We start from the raw sequence: 10871 nt of genomic DNA on the forward strand, positions 1-10871 counted from the left end.
CCCAGTTTACCTCAGTGGTTGTAAGTGCATTTCAATTCCTTTGTGAGCTCAGTCTGGATTCCTGTTGTTAGAAGAAGTTGAAGTTTATATCTTGGGTGCATAGTCACCAGGGACAGAGACCTCTCTCTTTCTTCTCCAGCACGGTCTTGTGTGGCCTTTATTCTTTATTATTTTTTAATTTTTATTTATTTATTTTTGGCTGCGTTGGGTCTTCGTTGCTGCACCTGGGCTTTCCCTAGTTGCCGCAAGCGGGGGCTACCCTTCGTTGTGGTGCACAGGCTTCTCATTGCTGTGGCTTCTCTTGTTGCGGGGCACGGGCTCTAGAGCACGCGGGCTTCAGTAGTTGTGGCACGTGGGCTCAGTAGTTGTGGCGCTCGGGCTTAGTTGCTCCGTGGCATGTGGGATCTTCCCAGACCAGGGCTCGAACCCATGTCCCCTGCATTGGCAGGCGGATTCTTAACCACTGCGCCACCAGGGAAGTCCCTGGCCTTTATTCTTAAGATGGCCTCTAGGTGCAATGTGACTGCCAGAGCTCCACCCATCACATTCACATTACAGGCCAGCAAGAAGGAAGGGCAAAATGGTGCATTTCATTTTAAGGGCCCCTCGTGGAATTACGCACGGCCTCTGTGACTTTATCTTACTGTGCACATGACCACATCTTCCACCCAAGGCAGCTGGGAAATACAGTCTGTTAGCTGGGTACCTTGCCACTGTGAATAAAATGGTGGACTAGGATGTGGACATTATCTTTTTCAGGGCTACCATTCAATCCACTTCAGAGGTCCCTTTCACAGATGGCTGCGTGTACGAAGGCCCCCAGTGACTCATCTGGGACTGTTCTCCACACATGCCCTCCCCCTCCCCCCCACGCTCTCTGACCCCATATTATGTTTCATGATCAGGGAGTGGTCAGCCCACCCCTCACCCTGGTCCTGAGCTCACCCACAGCTCTAACCTCCACTTGCTGGGGACAACGTCCTGCACTGGGAAGGCCCTCAATAGATGTTTGTTGGATTAAATAAAACCACTGAATTTGCTGCTGTGAGATTTTATTCCCATGAGAGTGCATTCCTAATTTTTTTTTTAGTGAAAGTCAGTGCTGCCACAATAGGATTTTCTGGGCTGAAACTGGCTTTTATTCGATTTTTCTGGAATACACCAGTTCCATGAGGTAAGAGATTCTGACATATCTTTGGGGGCCCATAACTTTATCCTTTCATGGCTTCCGTTTACGCATTTGGAAAATAAGAACTATAAACAGTATCATAGTTAATTAGTTCATTTTGATGAAGTCTTTTATGATTCTCCCAAGTAGGTAATATAAAAGAGTACGAAGACAACTGTGTTATTATTGAATAATGTAGAAATAATTACGGGGGGTGGGGGGTAGAACAGAAAAGGTTGTTGGCATCTCTTAGATTTCTCCAGATGCTTCTAACATAAGGGTCTTAAAATATATGTAGAGAAAAATTTGTTTTTCCTTTGATCGTAGTGTTTGCTCAGACCATCTCTTTAGTTCCTAGCACCAGGGAAAATTACCTACCCTGTATAAAAGTGATGGTGTTTTCAAGGGAGGGCACTGTGGGCATATTGACTTTAGAAATGGGCCTGTGATAAAAATCAACAGTTCAGGGGAATTCCCTGTAGGTCCAGTGGTTAAGATTCTGCACTCTTACTGCCGAGGGCCTGGGCTCCATCCCTGATCCGGGAACTAAGATCCTGCAATCCACGTGGTGCAGCCAAAAAAAAGCAACATTTGACATGCTTTTCTCTTTTTTTTCCCTTCATGATATTAATAAGTGAGGCATTCTGCTTCTTTATTTCCATCAGAGTTTTCCATCTTTGCACCATCATTCCTCTCCATAGTACTGAGAACTACAAACGCTGTGTGTGTGTGACAGAGACAGAGAGAGAGAGAGAAAGAGATCTTCATAAAAAAAAAAAAGATACATGCAGAACTGAACTGTGGTTTAAGTGCAGTGGTTATGTTTCCTTTTTCTGGCTTTCACTGACAGCACTTAAAAGTGACCAAATGCAAAAAAAAAAAAAAAGCTGTTGGTCTGAAAGTAACTAGTTCCTTCTAGTGTTGTTTAATGAACATGTGGAAGTCAACCAGGAGTAAGTGATTTTCCCTTGAGCTTCGGGCAAGAAAGCAGGCCTGTGATTCCCACTGCTGTTCTGATGGCTGGGCAGACTCGTTTCATAACTTTTCAGCAGGAGGATGCTCTCCCCAAAGATTCTCAGCACTGCTGAATGAGACAGTGAGTCTGACAGCATTTGGTGCAGCTATAAGGCTTCCTATTTCTAATTACGGAAGAGACACAAGTCCAATTCTGTGCACACCGGAGGTTTACTAAAGGGAAGATGTTCTAACTGCTTCTAGTAACAACCTGTTATTTGCAGAGGCCCATAGTTAATCTTTAAAATTTTCAATTTATTTTTATTACATAATCAAGTTTTGTTACATAGCCATACAGATAAACAAAACAGAATTTTAAAATCACACAGCATCCCACTATCTGAGAAAAAGGCTATAAACACTTTGGTTTCAAGTTTTTCCAGACTTCACAAATAATCATCGTAATAGTGGTGCTCACCTGTGCTTGGCAATGTTCTAAGCACTCTGCCATACTCCTCAGTCCCCCCACCCAGTCCTAAACGGTAGGTACTATGGTTCTCACCACTTTGCAGATGAGGAAACTGAGACACAGAAAGCAGGAGACCTCCCGAAGTAACACAGGCAATGTGAATTCTTTACTATGATTCTTTGGCTCTCTTTCGGACTCAGTTGTTAACTTTTATCCTGTTTTTTGTGTGTGATTGTTACCAAAAAATAGGAACACTCTACACTTCGGTGGTGGTGGGGAGTTACTGCTCTTTTTGCAATTGTGATAGGCAAAATTCTAACTTGGCCCCCAAGATTTCCCACCTCCTGTTTTACACCTTTTTCCAGTTCAAACACCCATCCAGGTGGTGCTGTGAAGAGAATTTGCAGAAGTGATTCAATTCCCAAATCAGTTGCCCTCCATATGCAGGGTGAGTCAAACCCAACAGCTGTTTCTTTAAAGGGACTGGGCATTTCCTGATGTTGGAAAGATGCAAAGTATGAGAGAGGATACGATGTCAGGGAGATTCTCTGTTGCTGGCTTTGGGGATAAAGGGGGGGGGGGCTGCGTGACAAGGAGTACTGGCAGGTACGAGGGGCTGAGAGCAGCCCCCAACTGCCAGCCAGCGTGAGATGGGCCCCCCTAACCCCCCACCTCAAGGAACTACATTCGGCCACAAGCACAGGAGCTGGAAAGAGCTCTAGGTGAGATCTCAGCCCCATCCACACCTCGCTGTCAGCTTTGTGAGACCCTGAGCTGAGAACCCAGTCAGGCATGGCCAGTCTCCCAACCTGCAGAGCTGCCAGATAATAGGTGCCTGTTGTTTGAGCCGCCAAGGTTGGGGTCATTTGTTACACAGCACCGAAAACTAATACAATGACATATCAGCAATACTTCTCAGAACCTACTTCTACAGTATCATGCGAGTAACTACATAACATTCCAGTGCATGCAAGCACTGTAATTTACTTAACCAATGCCTTCTTATTGTGTATCTTTGCTGTTTCTAATCTTTTTGCTTTTTTTTTGTGGTACGCGGGCCTCTCACTGTTGTGGCCTCTCCCGTTGTGGAGCACAGGCTCCGGACGCGCAGGCTCAGCGGCCATGGCTCACGGGCCCAGCCGCTCTGCGGCATGTGGGATCTTCCCAGACTGGGGCACAAACCTGTGTTCCTTGCATCGGCAGGCAGACTCTCAACCACTGCGCCACCAGGGAAGCCCTCTTTTTGCTATTTTAAGCAACACTGCAATGAACATTTTATAGCTAAGTCTCTGCACACATTCTTAAGTTCCCAGAAATGGAATTCCACTTTCAAAGTGTAGGCAAATGTGGTTTTCATACAAGTGACTAATTGTCCTCCAGAACAGTCGTACAATGTAACTCTGCATTGGTCATTTACACACACACTCATCTACCAAAACATTGCGAACACTGGGTATTTCTCCATTCAAGTAACAAAGCATCCCTCTTTTTGCATTTTTTAATCATCGGTGAAATTTGATTTTTTTCCTGAAGGGCACTGTATTTTTTCTTTTGTCTCTCTGTGCAGGCATATGTATGTATTGCTTGTATTAGTTGGGGCTTTTTCAATTGCAGATGACAGAAAGTCACTCTTGCTTAATCAAAATGAGAATTTATGGGCTCACAGTTGAAATGTCCGGGGTGGGGTGGGGAAAGCTACTTTAAGCCAAGGTCAGAACCAAGGCCTAGAAAATGTCATTTTGAAACAAGGGCTTTCTCACTTCATTTCAACCTTCTTCTGGGTTGCTTAATTCTTGGGTTTCACAAGATGGTCCCCAGCAACTCCAGGCTTATATCTTTATAATTCCAAATCTAGCAGAAAGAGGAATGTTTTTTCCTGGTTACTCCAGAATAGGTCATGGGGTTAGCTCTGATTACACCAATTTGGGTCGCATGTCCATCTTTGAACCAGCCGCTGTAGTGCAATAGATGGACTACTGCTGATTGGATGGGCTTAGGTCACATGACCATTCCTAGCCTAGGGGACCAGCCAGTCCTACCTGAACCACAGGGAGCACTGATTTCCCTAGAAAATCCAGGTTCTCTTACCAGAGGAGGAATAGATGGTGACTAGGCCCAAGGGACAGCTCTTCCCCATAATGCCTGGACATTCACTTTGCCAATTTTATTTACTGGATGCTTATCTAATACATTTCATAAGATTCCAAAGAATAGGACAGCAACTTTGTCATATGTATTTCAAATATTTTTTTCAGTTTGTTTGCTGTTAACTGCAATTGTTCTTTTCTTTTTTACAGATAAGTTGTATATCTTTATGGAGTCAAATCAATTAACTTTTCCTTTATGGCTTTAGTGTTAGACTTAGAAAAGCATTCCCCTCCTGAGATTTTATATTTGCCCAATTTTCTCTTAACGCTTTTATCTTTTCGATTTGTCCATGATAATATTTTATCCGTCTGGAATTTACGTCAGTACAATATGTGAAGTCAATTTTCCCCACATTTACTTTCTTCCAACAGAATTTATTGAATAATCCATTCTTTTCCCCATGGATTTGGAAATGCCTTTAATTATTACAGGATGAATTATTTTATGTATGTGCTTCAATTTTTATCCTTTGGATTCATCTCCATTGATCTTTCCTGTAAGGCCTAATTTTCAAAATAAATACACTTATAACTACCAATTATCTATTTTATGATTGCAACATAAATTAAGTTATTTATAAGGAATTTTTTTAAAGTGGTAGTTAAAAGAGAATGGTTAGGCGTGGTCCCACATTTGTTCACATCTTGTACTTCAAATAGGAAGAAACAGAAGTTCACTTTCTTTCACTTAACTCTCTCACTCCCTCTTATACCTCCCTCTTTTTATCTGTGAATGCCCGACTTTAGCAGATGTCTTGTGGGTCTTTAAAACCCAGGAGGGAAAGAACCCAAGAAGCAGAGGTTGCTACTCCAAAGGTCAAATAAAGCGAGTGCTTCAAAAAAGTCAAATCAAAACCTGTCTTCCTGGTCACATGCTCTCACATCTTCTGTAAAAATAAAACACAGGTCATTCTGAAAGCTGAATTCATTCTCACAAAGGCAGGTTGGTATGGCTTTGGTTTGGGCTCCAGAAAACAAGACTTGATTCCATTCCATTGGTTGGCTCCGTTTTTAGTCCTTCTATTTTCTGCTTCTACCTAGATTATCCCCAGCCAGATAGAACTGCTGCAATAGGGACTCCCTGCAATAAATAGAATTTCTGACAACTTTCCATACCTGAGGAGAGTCGAAAGACGGCCTGTGACTTTAGCTAATGACCTATGCCATGGCCTGATGCACAAAGGTGAGCTGGGCCTAAGTCCCTCTGTAGGGAACTGGGAAACAGAAAAGCAGAAGCACTGGCCGTGAGTGCTGACAATGAGCCGTCATGACATGTGGGGAAGGTGTTAAGCTGTTTGTTGATCGAGCGAGTGATGAGTGGAGGTGGACAAAGTCCATGATGACTATTTGTAAACCAGCGTTTTGAGGAAGCTGAAACTGTGAGTAAGCACATGCCACTGTCTGATCGCAAGGGCTGAGCCATGCAGATGTGAAATGAGAAGCAGAAATATCATGAAAAAAGTCAGAGAAATTCGGCAGCCCCTGAAATGTCCTCAGCCTTGGGTGGTTTCTGAATACGTCCCATCAGAGAGCATCTTCTCTGAGTTCTGCTCTGAGAAAGGCACAGGGGACAGGGTGACAGCGGAGAAGGAAGGGCCCTGGGTTTTGAGGAAACAGCACATTTCCAATTCCAGTCCACACCACAAGCATACTTGCAGTAAGGTCCTCTGTCCCAGAGGGCCCTGGAGGCAAAGAGGCCACCCAGAAAACTTGATAAGACGGTGTCACCTATCCCTGGACGCCTGCTGTATGAGTTAGGTCTTTTATTTACTTGATTAGTTTAGGTTCATGGGAGAGACTCATACAGCTACTTTCAGGAACAGGGGCTGTATCACAAGAATACCCAACAAAGTGGTGAGACACAACGTACATCAATGATCAGTTCTTCAGGTATTCAATCATTGGAGCTTAGTACACAGGCTGCAAGCTCACTGATCACAGGGACCAGGCAGAAAACTCTAAGAGGACTTCCCTGGTGGCGCAGTGGTTAAGAATCTGCCTGCCAACGCAGGGAACACGGTTTGAGCCCTGGTCTGCGAAGATCCCACATGCCGCGGAGCAAGTAAGCCAATGAGCCACAACTACTGAGCCTGTGGTCTAGAGCCTGCGAAGGGTTTTCTGAGAGAAAACTCTAAGAGCGAATTGGGCTGTGTGTGTAGGGAGAAACATCAGGCTGCCCTCCCCTTATATATATATATATATATATATATATTTTTTTTTTTTTTTTTTTTTTTTTTTTTTTGCGGTATGCGGGCCTCTCACTGTTGTGGCCTCTCCCGCTGCGAAGCACAGGCTCCTAACGCGCAGGCTCAGCGGCCATGGCTCACGGGCCCAGCCGCTCCGCAGCATGTGGGATCTTCCCAGACCGGGGCACGAACCCATGTCCCCTGCATCTGCAGGTGGACTCTCAACCACTGTGCCACCAGGGAAGCCCTCCCCTTATATTTTTTATTTTCCCACTTTTTGATCGAATCACAATAGGTGGTTTGGGGCTATACGTAACAGAAAATCCAACACAGTGGCTTAAACAATGTCAGATTTACTATCTTTTGTTATGTGACATCTCTGATTCTTTACTGTGCTAGCCACACAGCTGGCTTCATCCTACACTGGTTTATCACATGATTGTGAAATAGCTGCCCCCTAGGCAACTAGGGCTATGGGCGTCCTAATTCATGCCTGGTCTGGAAGGGTGTATCTCTCTTGCAGTCACTGAGTAAGAGTCCTTTCCTTTAGCCTGACTGGGCCCATCTATGTCACTTGTCTTCTCCTGGGCCCCAGGGGAAACTCACATCCAGAATGGCTAGAGTCCGGGTTTCGGAACACTGCGAAGATGCATCAGAGACTTAGCACTGGTGTTGACTAGTCAGATCCAGAAACAAAGATGAAGCTAGTTTCTTCTGAGCTCTATGGGTAGCTGGTGGGGAGCAGGGAGAAAGAGGGTGTGGATGTTGGTGACAAGTAGCCAAGCGGGCCCACTGCACATTAATATAGAGCAGGGCTGTCCAGCAGAAGTTTCTGTAGCGGTGGAGTGATCAGTACTGTGCTCTCCAATATGGCAGCCACTGGTCACCCGGGGCCACTGAGCACTTGAAATGTGGCTGGTATGATTGAGAAACAAAATACTTCACTGGATGAAATTTGAACGAATTTAAGTTGGACAGAGGACAGTGCAGATATGGGGAATAATTTCTCTACTGGGAGAAAAATAAGACAACAGAGCGTTGGGAGGATCTGTGTAAGCCAGACAGTTGGCGCCCCGTCTAAAGGTAGGGGCGGCTACCTGGTGTCAGCAGATCATGGCTCTGGGGGAAGGCAAGTGTGTTTTCATGACCTGATGCTGCCTAACTAACCTCCCCAGAACTTAGCAGCTTAACATGACAATTATTTAATTTGTTCACCTACGATCTGTTAATTCTGCGATCTAGGTGGAGGCTCAGCCGGACAGTTTGTCCTGTTGGTCTTGCTGGTGGTTACTTGTGTGTCTTCCTTCATCAGGAAGGTGGGCTGGGAGGCTGAGGCACCGGGACCCCTTCTCCATGTAGCTGCAGAATCTCCCCCAACACGTGGTCCCTCCAGCAAGGTAGCTGGTTCAGGGCTCCCAAGGCACAAAAGAAATTCTTCAGGTTTACGCTCAGACTTGGCTCAGGGACGCTTCTGCCACAGTCTCTTCACCAAAGCAGGTCACAGTCTCTTCACCAAAGCAGGTCACAGTCTCAGCCCTTCGGCACTGTGACCTGCAAAGAATGCGTAAAGGCACAAATACCAGAGGCATGGTTCAAGCAGGGGCGGGAGGTGGTCACTAGTGTCACAGGCAGCCACACGTCCCAGTGTTGCCAGGGCTCCCGTCTGTTTTTTTCAAGAGCAGCAGGGCATCCAAATTTATACGGGAAACCTCCCGATTTTTAACTGTTGGCTCACTTTTATTTTTTTGGTAACAGCGTTATTGAAATGTAATTCACATACCATACAGTCCATCCATTTAAAGTGTACAATTCAATGGTTTTTAGTATATTCACAGAGTTGCGCAACGATCACCACGATTTCAGAACACTTCATTACTACAAAAAGAAACGCCACACCTTTTAGCGGTCTCTCCCCCACCTTCCCTTCCCCCCAGCACTGGCAATCACACACAGGTCTGGTTCTGTCCCTACAGAGCTGCCTACTCTGGACATTTCATAGAAATGGAATCTTGAAGTATACGGTCTTGGTTCACTTCTTTTAAACATCGCAACCAAATGAAAACATTTCTGCCCGCTGGATTTGTTTTGCAGCCTCTGGGTACCCAGATTGGGGTGCATAGCAGACCTCCCGCGGACCAGCAACAAGTGCTCACGAGTCCTGGGTGCACATCCTAAGCTCTGTAACTGCCACCTCCCACTTCCCACCCCCCTTTCACTTGGCTTTATCCTTCTTAAACAAGACAACTCAACTGGGTTAGCTTGCTGTCATCCAAAATGGCACATCTGTTTTGGGCAGAGCTTCACCACCAAGTCACCACATGATTCAAGTTGAATGGCTTTATTTTCATTCCACGTTTAACGTTATTCTGCTCTTTGCCTGAGCGTATCATGCCGTCAGTCTTAAAACAGACACTCATAGTTTTTGACTTATGTACCAGCTGGGGTGTAGAAGAAGCACTGGACTAGGAATTAGTTTTGAGCCTTTTACTCAAGTCTGAATTCTAATGCCTACGAGATGTGTGATCCTAGACCGGAATCTTGAGGGGTTTGCTTTTTCCACTAGCGAAATTAGGATACTAATACATGCTGTAGAATATCACGAGAGTCTCAAAAAAAAATTAGGTGAGCATAAGACATTCTTTCAGCACCATTTACAATTCAACAAATATTCAGTCATTCATTTATTCAGTTAATTCCACACATATCTATCACTGGAGAGTGCTGTCCTAGATTCTAGGAATATAGTAGCAGACAAAAACAAACAAAATCTCATCCCTCCTAGCTTTGAAGACAGCTACTAAACAGCTTCACAAAATAAATAATTATAAATTATAATGGGTGCGGTGTAAGAAAAACGTATACTGTGCTCTAATGACATATAAAAGGGAGATCTGTTCTAATCTGGGAAGATCAGGGAAGTGACATTTGAGCTGACAGCTGAAGATGATTAGCACTAATGGAAAGGGTGGGACAAGTCCTATTTTGGCATCCGATTATTCTCTCATTAAATATGTATCTACTGCCCACTGTGTGCCAGCACCTTGCTAGGCAACAGTCAAGATGTCAGACATTTTGAAAAATAAAAAAGTTAATGCATGCTACTTCAAGCCTTTTAGGAAGGACTACTTACCCAGATGACCTACCAGCAAGCCTAGGTAATTGCTCCATCCTGGTTTTAGCTGTAGTTAAGGGTGGAGGAAGAAGAAATGGTCTCAGATGAACTGAATTGTGACAGCCTTGGGTCCCAATTTCTGAAGCCATGCTGGAGGCCGTTTCTGGAGAACACTCTTCCGCTCCACTCCAGTGTAATGTCCCACACTGGTGTAGGTGCTGGAGGGCGTGGTGAGGAACAAGAGGCACAAGAACCCTGCCACCATGGAGCTCATCATTGTGGGGACCACGTACAAGCTGGGGACAAAGGAATAAACAAAAAACGTGGCAGTTACCATGGGGGAAACTAAAACAGGGTAAGGGGATGGGCGTGGGATCCACTTTAGATGGGCTGGTCAAGAAATGCTTACAAGGAGTCACTACTCCAGTTGAGGGCTGAAGGAAAACAAGAGACCAGCCATGCGACAAGGAAACAAGGCTCTGAGCTTGTTCTCAGGTGGTGGTTCTCAGTGTAGGCGACCTTGCTCCACCGCGGGTCATTTGGGAACGTCTGGAGACAGATTTGATTGTCACACTGGGGAGCGGGGTGGCACGGGCATCTAGTGCAGCAGAGGCCAGGGATGCCGTTACTCATCCTACAACAGAGCACAGAGAAACCTGGTCCCAGGGCAGGGAGGCAGGAGGCCGGGCGCGGGAGCAGGGGCCAGCCTGAGCAAACTAGCCTGGAGGGCAGGCAGAGGCTGAAGCCTCCGTAAGAAGTCTGGGTTCGGAACCTCGGAAGGCCTGCCTGTGATTTCACTTTTAAAACCCTCTCTGTGATCACACCCCTGCCCTCC

This window comes from Mesoplodon mirus (assembly GCF_964341445.2).
Source record: "Mesoplodon mirus genome assembly, chromosome: 13".
NCBI lineage: Eukaryota > Metazoa > Chordata > Mammalia > Artiodactyla > Ziphiidae > Mesoplodon > Mesoplodon mirus.